We start from the raw sequence: 13,607 nt of genomic DNA, 5'->3' as shown, positions 1-13,607 counted from the left end.
CTCAACATAACTGATTTTTTTAAAAGAAAATGCTGGTCGGATAAGCATGAGCTACGCTTGTCAACCCCAGGCCTAAGTGGATAAAATTAAATAGTAAAAAAAAACTGAAAAAATAGCCTTGATAGTAAGGACTACTATACTAAAAATTATAATACCTTTGGCTTTACATTTTCCCTGTATTTTCTCAAATCATAATTCTTCCTTCGTCATTATTATCATCATCATCATCATCATCATCATCATCATTTCTTCTTCTTCTTCTTCTTCTTCTTCTTCTTCTTCTTCTTCTTCTTCTTCTTCTTCTTCTCGTTCTTCTCGTAGTCCCGCTACACTGTATTAGGACTGCATGCACCGTACCCTTTCAGTATTGAACCTTTATGAATCATTTATCTGCATAAATCTGTTTCTCATTTCATCATGTCCATTATTATTTCATCTCACAATTCTCTATTTCCTGTCACACAGGGGACCTGTGACGGAACTCTCCCTTTCCTATATTATTCTGCTTATTCGTAATTCAAAGTTTTAATTCTATATTATTTACTCGCTTTGCATTATTAAATTACGTAAATAATATTCAAAGACAGTGGATATCGGGGTCAAATATTCCTGGCTCTCTCTCTCTCTCTCTCTCTCTCTCTCTCTCTCTCTCTCTCTCTCTCTCTCTCTCTCTCTCTCTCTCTCTCTGACCGAAATCATGGTAGTAAAAGGAAATTGTTATGATTTAAGTGAATTAGTTTTTTTGGTAAAAGTGATTAAAGCACTTATGCACAATTGACTCAGTCAGTTAGGCATTACAGTCCTTATACATTATGGATTAAAATAGCGTAAACTATCTATTTATAAACAAATATGAACCCGATTACATTTTAGGTTCACAACTCATAATGCAAAAATATTGATGGTTTATCAGGTTATCGTACTTCTAAGCATTGGAGCATTTCAGAGTGTACTTATGTAATAAGTTTGTGTGTACGTGTGTGTGTGTGTGTGTGTCTGTGAGAGAGAGAGAGAGAGAGAGAGAGAGAGAGAGAGAGAGAGAGAAAAGGGAAGTTTATTGGATCAAGCTTTATCGATTTTTGAGCAGTTCGTGGTGCACTCAGCAATCTTATTCAGTTATGCCCCTTGTTTCATCAGTTGAGCAAAACAGCATGAAAATTTATTGGATGGCTTCGTAGTGACAAAATAAATGCTGTTCTTAACCAAATATATCCAAACAAAACATTATCCCGTGCATGAGTACAAAAAATTGGGGATCCGCCGTTGTTAGTGAGTATAATTCAGGGCTGATTAACCCGAATCTCTAAATTTTTTGTTTTGTTTTTTGTAAATCCGAGGTCCATCTACGAAATTCGGGAGATAATGCCTGCTCATTTGTATCTATTTGTTTAATTGTTCGTATTACTTTGACTATCCTTAACCATTTCGAAAGTTTTTTTTGTGTGTGAATTCAATAAGTTGAACTGATTGTCAGATTACTACAGATAGGGTTTGATGATCGGACCAAGAATTATTCATTTATTTAATGAAATAGTCAAGGAAAAGATCTGGACGAGATCCAATTGTTTTCGTTTTATTTCCTTCAACATCACGAGGGATGCTGGGGTTAATTTCCTCGTTACAGAGCTATCATCCATTGTAATGTGTTGAATATAAAAAAAAAATCGACAAATTATATCAATAAACCGTATTATTTGTAAAAGATAAAAAAAATACTTTCGAACATCTGAAGTGTTACTACTACGTGCTGACGTTGAACAAAAACGCTGAGAAGGAGCACCGTTTAGGTGTTGGAAAATCTTTGTTTTTAACCATTATAAATAATACAGTTGATTGCTATAATTATGGATTTTTAATATATAACAACTTAATCACGATGTTGTTGATTTTTTTAGCTTTCATTGTAATGCTATAGACTTGAGAATGATTTGTCTCATTTTGAATCTGGTGAATGTTTTTTTTTTTTTTTTGCACTTCGGTAATGTGCAAAAGCACAAACTTCAACTGAACGTTATCACATAAATTAAAAATAAGAAATTATTAAACTCCAACAGCAAGAGATACCCTGTTGTCTTGCTTCGTTAATGAACCAAATTAACTTAACTTGTTTTTCATACTTAACTCTAATGGGATGCGGAGGGGCCTTTAGGCCATTTCAGAAAGATATCAACAACACCCGTTTAATAATTTTTGGTAATTTAGGCCGGAAAATTGAATTACTTTGCCATTACATCCTGAATGTCGTTGCTTTTCATGTTACGGGCAGTATAAAAACACTTGTACGAAAGGTATACATTTAACTTTGATGATAATGGTTTTCACTTCATCTTTTTTTATTTTTGTTTCTGTTTCTTTTATTATTTCTATTTGGGATGACTACATGGAGAAATAATATACATTGTATAAATTCAAGATGAAAAGCAATTTGCATAATCAATTTAATTTTTAATTCTTGCACATTCTGCGTGTGATAACGAAAGAAAGGAAAATTACAAGACCTGTTTAATGTAGATGCACTCCATGTGTTATGTACGAGCAACAGAAAGATCTATCAAGTTCATAAAAACTAATATAAATACATAGGTAAACTTTTCTGCGTTTTTATAATACAATCGACTCCGGTCATGAATAATTTACATAGCTGTATATGCAAATAAAACGTTACCGTACTGGAAGAAAATGAACTTGATCGCTACTGAGCGTTCAGCACATTAACATAAAACCAATTTTGCAATCGCCTTCCCATCTACGGATTTGCATTGAGTGATTTTTCAGTTTATGGTAATCCTAAAATCAGTTAAAGTAGATGCGGCCCTAACATGGGAATAAGAAAACGAGAAAAGCTTTCCCTTTTTACCTACCTCTTTTTTTTCATGAACTAACAACAACTCATGTATACATACCAAACACACACACACACACACATATATATAATATACATACTACACACACACGCACACACATATATGTGTGTGTGCATGCATACTCTCTCTCTCTCTCTCTCTCTCTCTCTCTCTCTCTCTCTCTCTCTCTCTCTCTCTCTCTCTCTCTTCTGCTTTAAGAAAAATTCTGGAATTTTATAGATTTAGTTTGAAATATGTTTTTAAATAACAACTGCTCAGATAATGGAAAATATGAAAAAATCACCTGCTCTTTCGTCAAAATTCATAGAGAAAACATTGGCGACTAGTAAACTGGAGAGTCTGTCGTTTTGCCTCAGATAGGTAAAACAAATGTGCTACAAGCAAAAAATATGTGGTATTGGCATACCGTACCTATAAAACCCTGAAAAAATGGAAAGGTAAAGTTTTGATATAAATAAAAAAATTCTATTTTAACGTGGCAAAAGTTAAATCCAGCTCACCTGGCATTTGTGGGATTTCATTTTGTAGATTGCACATGAATATTTTTTTTCTGAACTTATATTGTTTCCGCTGGGGATGATAAAAAATACGATTCGTGTGCTTTTATTAATATTGCTGTTATCATGAGTTACTAAATAATGTAGTAGGACATTATTATTATTATTATTATTATTATTATTATTATTATTATTATTATTATTATTATTATTATTATTATATGTAAGTATCAGACCACTCTTTAAAGCACGTAGTGTTGAAAGTGATAGGTACATTATATGCATTCACTTTTAAAAAGTTTTCTCTATCTTTCTAACACTTTGATTTTTTTGTTACTGCAATCTGCCAGTGACTCGCCAATGTTCGTCATTCTTTGGAGAAGAAATAGTTGCCAATTGGGTTAGTTTTCTTTAGTGTATTCTTTTATTTGACGGGTGATGGTGTTACTAGTGTAGACACTACGTTCCGCGAGGCTCCAAGATGCAGTAGAGGTTGTAAGGAGCCTATGGTACGGAGAAGATGACGGCCAGCTCAACAAAGCTCGAACAGCTATACCATTGCTCATGAGGACGTCTCGCCTGCCAGTCACAGCACGAGTTTCATCCTCAGCCAATCAGCGGTCAGCATGCTTTCGACCCATGTGTAACGAGCAGTATCCACCAAGAATGATAGGCAGTCTATTCTCGTCTTTCGGTATGAACATGCACAGTAGAGCCTAAACGGAATGTTGCCTAGAAGAATATGTATGGGAATTTTGTCCCGAAGAATGAAAAACTCTACGGGAAATGAATGCCACATTTCATTTACTAGCGTCGATGCTTTGTGACTGTAACGGCAAATTCTTCAATAAAACTACCCTAGTTTGCAACAACTGTATTCTCCTCACCAAAGAATATCGAACATCGTTTATTATTATTATTATTATTATTATTATTATTATTATTATTATTATTATTATTATTATTATGATGCACTTGTTAATATAACGGAACAACGCTCTTAGGAAATCAAATTTTAAATCAAGCTTCAACAGCACATCAAACTTTTAGATAAAAGCAAAGCATGCAAAGTGAAATGAAATGATGAAACGAAATAAAACAAAAAAGATTCAGAATTACATAAACCTAAGAATAGTAATGCTATTATATGCAGTAGATCGAAGTGGCAGAGCAATTGCTAAACTTATTATTAGCAAAAATGAATTGTCTAAATCGCCTGTACGTTGATAAAAGAATGCATTTCCCTGCTCCACAAAATGTTAAGTAAAAATGGAGTGACTAAATCGCCTGCACATCAATAAAAGAATGTAATTCCCTATTCCACAAAACATTAAACCCTATGAAATTATCAGTTTACGGGAGCCTTCTGAATACAATGCGAAACCAACCCTTTATTTTAAACGTATATCAAAATAAATGCTGAAATAGCACTTTTAATTGAAAGGTTATCTGAAACCGCACGTTACAGTAACCTCTGTCATATCCAATGCCCCAAAATGAACGTCGAGTGAAAGTTGATACTGATGATTGTCCAATTATCAATCGCAGGACTTAAATCCCCTCCGGACGGTGGATGATAACGTCATTAACAGTGAAATTCACTTGTTATGAGTTATTACGTGTTAATTACTCTAATTTACGGCCTTTTCTCGTTGTGGGGATGTCGATTAAGTATTTTCCGGCCCATATGGAATGAAGAGAGAGAGAGAGAGAGAGAGAGAGAGAGAGAGAGTTATATTTGTTTTTCTTCTACTGCACATTAGGACATTTTTCGGATATTAAAAGACTCTCTCTCTCTCTCTCTCTCTCTCTCTCTCTCTCTCTCTCTCTCTCTCTCTCTCTCTCACTATTATGCAAATGTTTGAAGGGGTGCCCCCTTTATGCTGCAATTTTTTTCCTTCAATGGAAACGAAGAGTAGAATTGTATTTTCTCTCCAGTTTTTACGCAATCGTCTTTATGATGTTTAGTTATCCAGTATATTGAATTACCGGATCTTTTACCATTCGTCCGCTATCACTTGTCTCATTGTTTCATGAAATGGTATTTTAACTTAAAAATTCGGTGTATGATGAAATTCCTTAGGTATATGCAATACGCAATTTCTCTTCTTTATAACAGAGGTGTTTCATTACATGGGAACTTGCCAAGCAAGATCCTGGCGTTCTCTAAGTGATTAACGATAACTGTATCTCAGGAAAAGATAAGAGAAACCATGATTGATTTATTAAGCAGATATTACTCACTGACGTTGCCGTACATGTTAAATGACGCTTAAAAATATGTTATTGGCTCACATAATTCATAGTAAAGAACAAATACTGATATAATTTTTTTATCTTTTGGCCTAAGAACATTCACACAAATCCTGAAAAACGGGACACAAAATATATAATTCTAAATAAAATTCCCACTCAAGTTAGTTAATTCAGTTTGTTAATACATTTACCAAGTGGCATAGCATAAAAATGAATTAACATAAATGAATTATGTAAAGTTCAATAACCTTTTTCATCAATGAAGTTTGACAATCTCCCATATTCAGGCGACAAATTCTTCTCATTTGTTTATCAGGTACTACGCACCCAAGGTAAAGGAGTTTACTACGGGGCTAACAGGTACGTCTGCTATGACGTCATGAACAGCTCACTTCAATGCCTCAAGTCTTCTTACTCCTGTTAGAAGTTGATGTTAGAGTGAAGGTACCACGTACAACCTGTCACCCCCAGATGAGGATTAGTGGATAACTCAGCTACCGCCTTTAACAGCCCTGACCACCTGAGGTCCACACTCGCACGTCTTCAGTGCTAGAAGAATAGATGACTTTTGTCCGTTTAGGCTGTTAAAAAGGTTGCGAGTTACCACCCCGAAGAATTCTGCTTTGAATAAGTGGATTTGTCCTGCCCTCAAACACAGCCCAACACTAAGTAGAGCAGAGAAGGTAAGCGTCTAAAATTCTCTCTGTAGTCGATCAAAGCAAGAACAAATGGAGGAAGAATAAGAGTATATAACTAGGAAGAACAACAAAATGAAAGTTATAAAAGAGAGAATTTTGGGAAAATATAGATGATTCCCCACAGTTCTTGTCCTTCTATCGAGCCACGATTTAATATTTAATTCAAGGCTCATTCCGATCAAAAAAGGGATAATAATTCCATCCAATATGCACATAAACTACACATAAAATATTACTGATCTAGCAAGTACCCTAATGAATGCAAATGACTGGTACTCCTGTTCACCTTTCCCGTTTAATTATTCCAGCTGGAATAATGCTGAGACATCCAATAGACCATATAATCATATAAAATCAGTTACTCATTTCAGTGTTACTTTTCTTTTATAATGTCGTGTTTTTGTGTCGTTATTTATATTACAATATTCCTCCTGTTGTTCTTATTCATTGACTCATAATGCAATAGTACTCCTGTTTTGATAAAGTCTTTCTTATAATACGTAAGTTTTTTTATGGGTGGCGGTTATTTTTATGTGCTGCCCTCTTACGTAGAAAAATTACAAATGGATATCAAGATTTTTTTATATTACACAACACTTTTTTTATCCCTTTTATGCTCATGATGTATATATTTGTTTAGCCTGTATTCCATCTCATGAAATCCTTCATATTATGAAATAAGGCTTATGTTTGACCCATATACATGTAACCCCCTCAGCAAACATTCGTTTATCAACGGGAGAATTACATTCCTTGTGTATAAATACCGACGGAAGGCCAGCAAAATAATGCCTTGTTGTAATTCAAACATAAAAGGTGAAAGTGGATGCAATAAAAACAACAATAAAAATCAAGGTAATTAACAGCACGCCTTTATGTTCTCTGTTACGTCATTTCCATTATTCGCGTCATTTACTTGCTTTTCCATTTATTTCCTTCCCCATTCTCTCCCGTGATAAACCAGGCTCCCATGTTAAGCTCTTTATCTGCATTATAGGTTTTAAACATTTTTTCGGCCCTTTCCCCCCTGTGAATAATTTACGCATTTTCCAATTTCAATTTTATTAAAGTCTCTTTCGTTACATTTCTGGCCTTATATTCGTCTGAAAGTCAACTTGTATCCTCAACAATTTTTTATTTTTTATTTGCATTTTATTAAATACTTTATTTACCCTTTTAAATTTTAATGATGTTTGGGCATCGTTCCCTTGGTTTTACGCTACTCTCTTCATTATAATTCATCATTTCAACTTTCTGTTAAATGAATCCCATAACGTTTTCGTAATAAATGTATTGCAATTTCTCTGGCGTTGCCTGTGTAGGTGTTGGCTAGGCGACTCTTTTGAATGAATGAAGTGGAGTTGATGCTGAAGTGTTTTTCCTCTAGATACGAGAGTCCATTTCGTGAGCATGAAATAATTTCTCACAAATGGCTGTGGATAAAATCGGCCCGGTTTTCATTCAGATTTCAGTTGTCCTAATGTTTCTAAGTATGTATATTTCAGTTCCGTTCTCACAAATCCTGCTATGAATTTACTGTTACGGCTAAATTATGAGACAATATCTCCTTCAAGTTGATCGAAATGCAAATAAAAAGAAAGAGTAAAAAGGCCAAAAGGATTTTTTTTTTTTTTTTTTTTTTTAGAATTTTCTGCCTGGACGCAAACTCGGGCCTAGGCATTTTTCAGGTCGCATTTTTGTCCACAAAACAACGTCATGATTCTGCGTCACCACTTCATATCCACCGTGAATAATTTCACTTTCTTAATTATCGAGCTGGTCTGAAAAATACTGAACCTGGTGAATTAATCACATGACTGGATAAAAACAAAGTAAGCCCAGAATACAAGAGAAAATTATTTTGCTACATTGTGATTTTGCTGTTTTAGTATTAGTTTCTATTGTACGGCAATGTAAAAAGTGTTCGCTAATTTTTCTGTTAGTAAATTCTAATATAAGAAAGTCATACTCAGAAATAAAAAAAAAACAGAGAATATAGATTTTGTTAGCAAACACAAATGTATAAAATAAATGTTCAAAGAATACATGTTGAAGACCGTCACCAACCATCAGCTCAAACATCATATTGAATATCAAATAACATATTCTATTTCAGCAGCCGCTCTTTGCTGGGTGACTCTTGAATAACAATTGGTTTCCAACCTCACTGGTTGCGGTGTCTGATTACAAGTTACGAAACACATATAGGTTTTGTTTCCACGTTTTCCTTGCTTAAATTCGTATGTTCTCTTCAGTAATCGAGTGCGCAGTTTTTCCTTCGTTATGCTAATGTTCAAGTATGAAATGCCATTATTAGTCCCTCTTTAAATGTCAACTTAATGAATTCTGGTGTTGCGTTAAAGAATGAGCCATGAGTCATGAAGGTAGACTTGAACGGCTCCTCTGAAGTTGTTCTTTAGAACAAAGTATCAGCTCTAATGAGGGGTAAAATGTAAAAATCATATTTTACCAAAATTTGTACCATAAAGCAACGAATGTGTGAAAAATACTGGCACACAAACACACACATGCACACACACATACATACATACATACATACATACATACATACATACATACATACATACATACATACATACATATATATATATACATATACATATACATATAAATACATACATATTTATATATATATATATACAGTATATATATATATATATATATATATATATATATATATATATATATATATATATATATATATGTGTGTGTATATACTTACATTAAAACTAGTGTCAAAATACATTTCATTGCTGTACTTCAAGGATAAGGAGAAACGATATCTCTTGTGTATTGAAATTTAAATGTAAACAAAAAAGGTTCTTGAAAAATGGTGGAGGACTTTGAAGGCAACCTGCATAGAAATAACACCCATAATCTTGCTATCGCTTTACCAGCAGTAAATTCCACAATCTGAGGTCATAAGTTATCTTTCCTGAAATGAAGCAAATGAATTTTGCATCGAACGGCAATCGAAAAGAGCTAGTCAATAAATTCTGGTTAAAATTTACAATTATTCATTCAGGAGATTTTTTTTGGTCAGACCCAAATGTTTATTGTTATAAAAATTTTACCGTTATCGGCCCATGGTCAGATTCATCACAATAACACGAACATTGTATCAGCTTTCGCTTAAATCCGATCAACATTCGCGGGCTAATATGCAAAGCAGATTAAATTAGTTTGAAAGGTAGCATATTTATTTTCTATAATAGACCCGTACTAAGTATCTCATCACCATATATATATATATATATATATATATATATATATATATATATATATATATATATATATACATATATATATATATATATATATATATATATATATATATATATATATATATATATATATATATATATATATATATATATATATATATATAATATAATATATATATATATATATATATATATATATATATATATATATATATATACATCCATCCTAGCATTAGTTGTTTCATGTACCTACACATACGTCTCATCAGCAGTACGCTGAATCCCCTTATATGAACGGTGCAATTTACCTCTCTCATGCATGTCCTCTCAAGCTTCCTGAATATTAAAACCCATCCTTTTCAGTACCTTTGTAAAACCTACCCGATCCTTTTTAAGTGTTCCTATCTTTACTACGAATGAAAAGGTAATATATTCTTTCCACCAACTAATCATCCATTATTCCACTAACACAGTTTATTTCTCTTTCAAACTTTTTTTCTAGATTCATCATCCACACTCCACTTCCTTAAAATAGAGACGGTTCAGTAATCCCCTGCATATGTTTATTCCTTGGCTTTCATAGACGATCAAGAATCTTCCCTATCGCTTGTACTCAGTTATCTACTTTTCTTGCTTCACATATTTTGTGACTTCCCTCTACTCTCGTCCAACCATCTTTTTTTATTATTGTTACCCCCAAATACCTACGTGATTAAAAGTAATCCATTTACTGTCCCTGTGACTCAGTCATGAACATACAGCTCACTTGCATTTCATCGAACGACTTTTTCTGGTAGCTCTATGAGCAAGAGCCCTTGCTGGCATGACACCAGCCTAATCATAAATAACAACAGACGCTATCATGGATGATTTTTACGAACGTATCTTGTACTCCTGCCATTTGTGTCATTGACCCAAATCCGCCCATTTCTCCATACATTCTCTTCTCATATCGTTCGTATTATGGTCACTTGTCTTAACCATGACTGGCCCAAGCCAAGCTACTAGTGATGACGGCTACTAGTAATGGTAGGTTCCGGCCTAAGACCGGCTGGCAGCCAGCTCCCCAAAAACTATTTTTAGAAGGGACATTAATTAAGTTATCCTGCTTTCAAGCCTCCTACGCTAACATGTTGTGCTCTGTCATTCAAAAAACACGTCTCAAATAACGGGAAATTTGATTTATTTAGCAATTTTCCCTTACGAAAAACTTACTAAAAAAAATACTATAGCGATGCTGGGCGGAATATAATGAGGGCAAATTAGCGGAAAGTAGTGTGGGCGTATATTCCACTAGCCCCACAAACCATTTCTTAGCTGACGACTTCGGAGAAGGTATCAGTGCGTCGGCTCTGCCTGTGGGGGAGGGAGGGATGTGTGTCATCTTCGTTCAACGCCTTGACAGAAAGAGAGAGAGTGCTGGATTTCCGTTTTCAGGTATTACTAGCTATTTTTCTGAACTTGCTTAAATTTCTTTTTAAATCGTTCGGCTACTGCTCTACATTTGACGTTTGGCTAGGATTCAGTCATTTTAACCACTCGTCTGCTACCAAAGCAAGTGGCTCCACAGTTTCCTGCCATGAACCATTCCAAAAAGTGAAAAACACAGGGCTCTAGGGAACTGCATGAATTCCAAATACTATGTAACTGACCCCGTTATCCCATATCAAGATTATATAGGCCAAATTTCTTCAGGATACTTTTAAATGACTGGTTCCACTTTTCAAGGACACGTTGAGATTCAGGACGTTAGGCAGATAAGAAAAGCTTTATTCCCAGCTCCTTCAGCACCCTAATAAACAGTTGCTGGTGAAATTTGTACAACCGTCTGTTAGAAATGATAGATTTTCCAATTCCCTTGTACATCCTTTTTTGCATTAAATCTCCTTGACAATTTTTCGCTCTTCTGATCACCATTATTTTTTTCTGCGCTGTTTATTGAGAAAACCACTGGTTCGTTATTCAAACGAGGCAAGAAAAGGGCATAAGCATCACTACTGTACAGAGGAAAGAGAGGATAATTCCTTGTAGATATTGCACTCTTTTTACACATGCATGTAAAGTGAGGGAGACAATGACTGTATATCTTCATAAGTTATATATATATATATATATATATATATATATATATTTATATATATATATATATATATATATATATATATATATATATATATATATATATATATATATATATATATACATATATATATATATATATATATATATATGTATATATATATATATATATCATATATCATATATATATATATATATATATATATATATATATATATATGTTCGCGATGTTGTCATCGGATAATGGCCAGCGCGATGTAGTGTGAGTAGGCTCCACTGGTGGCCCCCTACAAGCTTTTCTTCATTCCAAATCTATTTCAAGATTTTTATTTAGTAATCAAGATCCTATGACAACGGACAAATACCCCCAAAAAACTGTCTGTTTAAATAAATGACTCGTTTCGAATTAGAAAGTTTTAACTGATGGCAACCTTTCCTGACGCAGGCAGCGGGAGAAGTTAATGACGTCATCGACAGCCAATAAGAAGACAGGAAATTTCCCGCCTAGAACGAACGAACTCATGAGGTCCCTCCAGGTGTATGCTTTGCTGTTTGGTATTCCACGAAACGTCCCATAAATCAGAGGTAACTTTACTTTCTCTTTTTTTTTCTTTCTCGTAAGAATCGTAATGTTTTAATCACTAAATATGAGAATAAAAATGGTAAAACTATATGGATATCGTGATTACGTGATACGAGGAATCAGGCCAGATTCCGTTTAGCATACGCGCGTGTGCGTGTGTGTATATTATTATTATTATTATTATTATTATTATTATTATTATTATTATTATTATTATTATTATTATATGTAGGTAAAAGACCCTCTGTTAAGCATGCAGCATTGAAAGTGACAGCTGTGTCAGCTGCATTCAATTCATATAGAGTTGTCTATCTTTCTGATAATTGTCTTTTCAGGATTACTGTATTATACCAGTAAATCGCCTATGTTCGTCATTCTTGGAGAGGAAAGCAATTGCAAACTTGGGTAGTTTTATTTTTGACGGATACACTACTTCAGCTGCAGAGGATCGACGATGGTAACTGAAATCTGGAGTTCATCCTCTGTGGAGTTGCCATCGTCAAGAGAAAATCTTCGTCAGCGCTGATCTATGCCACGCTTCACTCGGGCTCCGCTGAGCATTGTCACGCCGAAAGATTGATTGATTGATTTGTGACCACAAAAACTGGCGTCACAACACGTAGGTTACTGAAGCCGACGCCGAAAGACGGACGTATACTGTCATTCGTGGTGAGCCTTGCTCGTTACATACGAGATGGTCAACAGGGGATCGAATGTATTATGATGATTATTATTATGTTTAAGATAGATAATGAGAATATGTGTGAAGAGATAAAAACATTAAACTGACATAATGGGAATATGCATGAAGTGATAAAAACATCAAATTGACAATTACTTGCTTTAAGAGCTTTTCTGTTCATCAGATTCATTCTCTGGCCAAATGATTTCATTATTCTTGATGTGTCATTCATGAACGCTTTCTCCTTAAACTTTGTAATGATTTCGCTCATGTGACCCACTTCCTTTTGATTATGCTTTGCTGAATATTTTTTCATTAAACATGACAGAGACAACTGTATAAGAATCAATACTGTATAGAGATAGAGAGAAGAAAGAGGTATAATTTTCTGTAAACCTGGGGCTTTCCTTAACTTTATATATAAATGGGGTGTAGTTAACGATCAATCGGATGGATTTCTCCTGTCAGACATTATTTCGTTGATAAGTTTAAATGTTACTTTCTAGTCAGGCATGCTTTCATTGTCTGTAAAATATTATATATATATATATATATATATATATATATATATATATATATATATATATATATATATATATATATATATATATAATACACATTATGAAAATGAACTTATATGGAATAAATAGTAACATACTTTAAATAAAATCAAGATAAGTGATGGACAAACACTAAAAACGCT

The 13,607-nt window shown here is 33.9% G+C and overlaps 1 long non-coding RNA gene across 1 annotated transcript; it reads left to right on the top strand.

The window, feature by feature from the left end:
* Positions 1-5,941: 5,941 nt before the first annotated feature.
* Positions 5,942-13,345, top strand: LOC136849814 (uncharacterized). The gene is made up of 3 exons (XR_010856435.1): positions 5,942-6,300; positions 12,085-12,224; positions 12,558-13,345. It is a non-coding gene; the product is annotated as an uncharacterized lncRNA (long non-coding RNA).
* Positions 13,346-13,607: the final 262 nt, after the last annotated feature.

Source organism: Macrobrachium rosenbergii, chromosome 2 (assembly GCF_040412425.1).
Source record: "Macrobrachium rosenbergii isolate ZJJX-2024 chromosome 2, ASM4041242v1, whole genome shotgun sequence".
Lineage (NCBI taxonomy): Eukaryota > Metazoa > Arthropoda > Malacostraca > Decapoda > Palaemonidae > Macrobrachium > Macrobrachium rosenbergii.
Note: the sequence above shows the minus strand (reverse complement) of the source record. Positions and strands in the feature narration are given on the sequence as shown.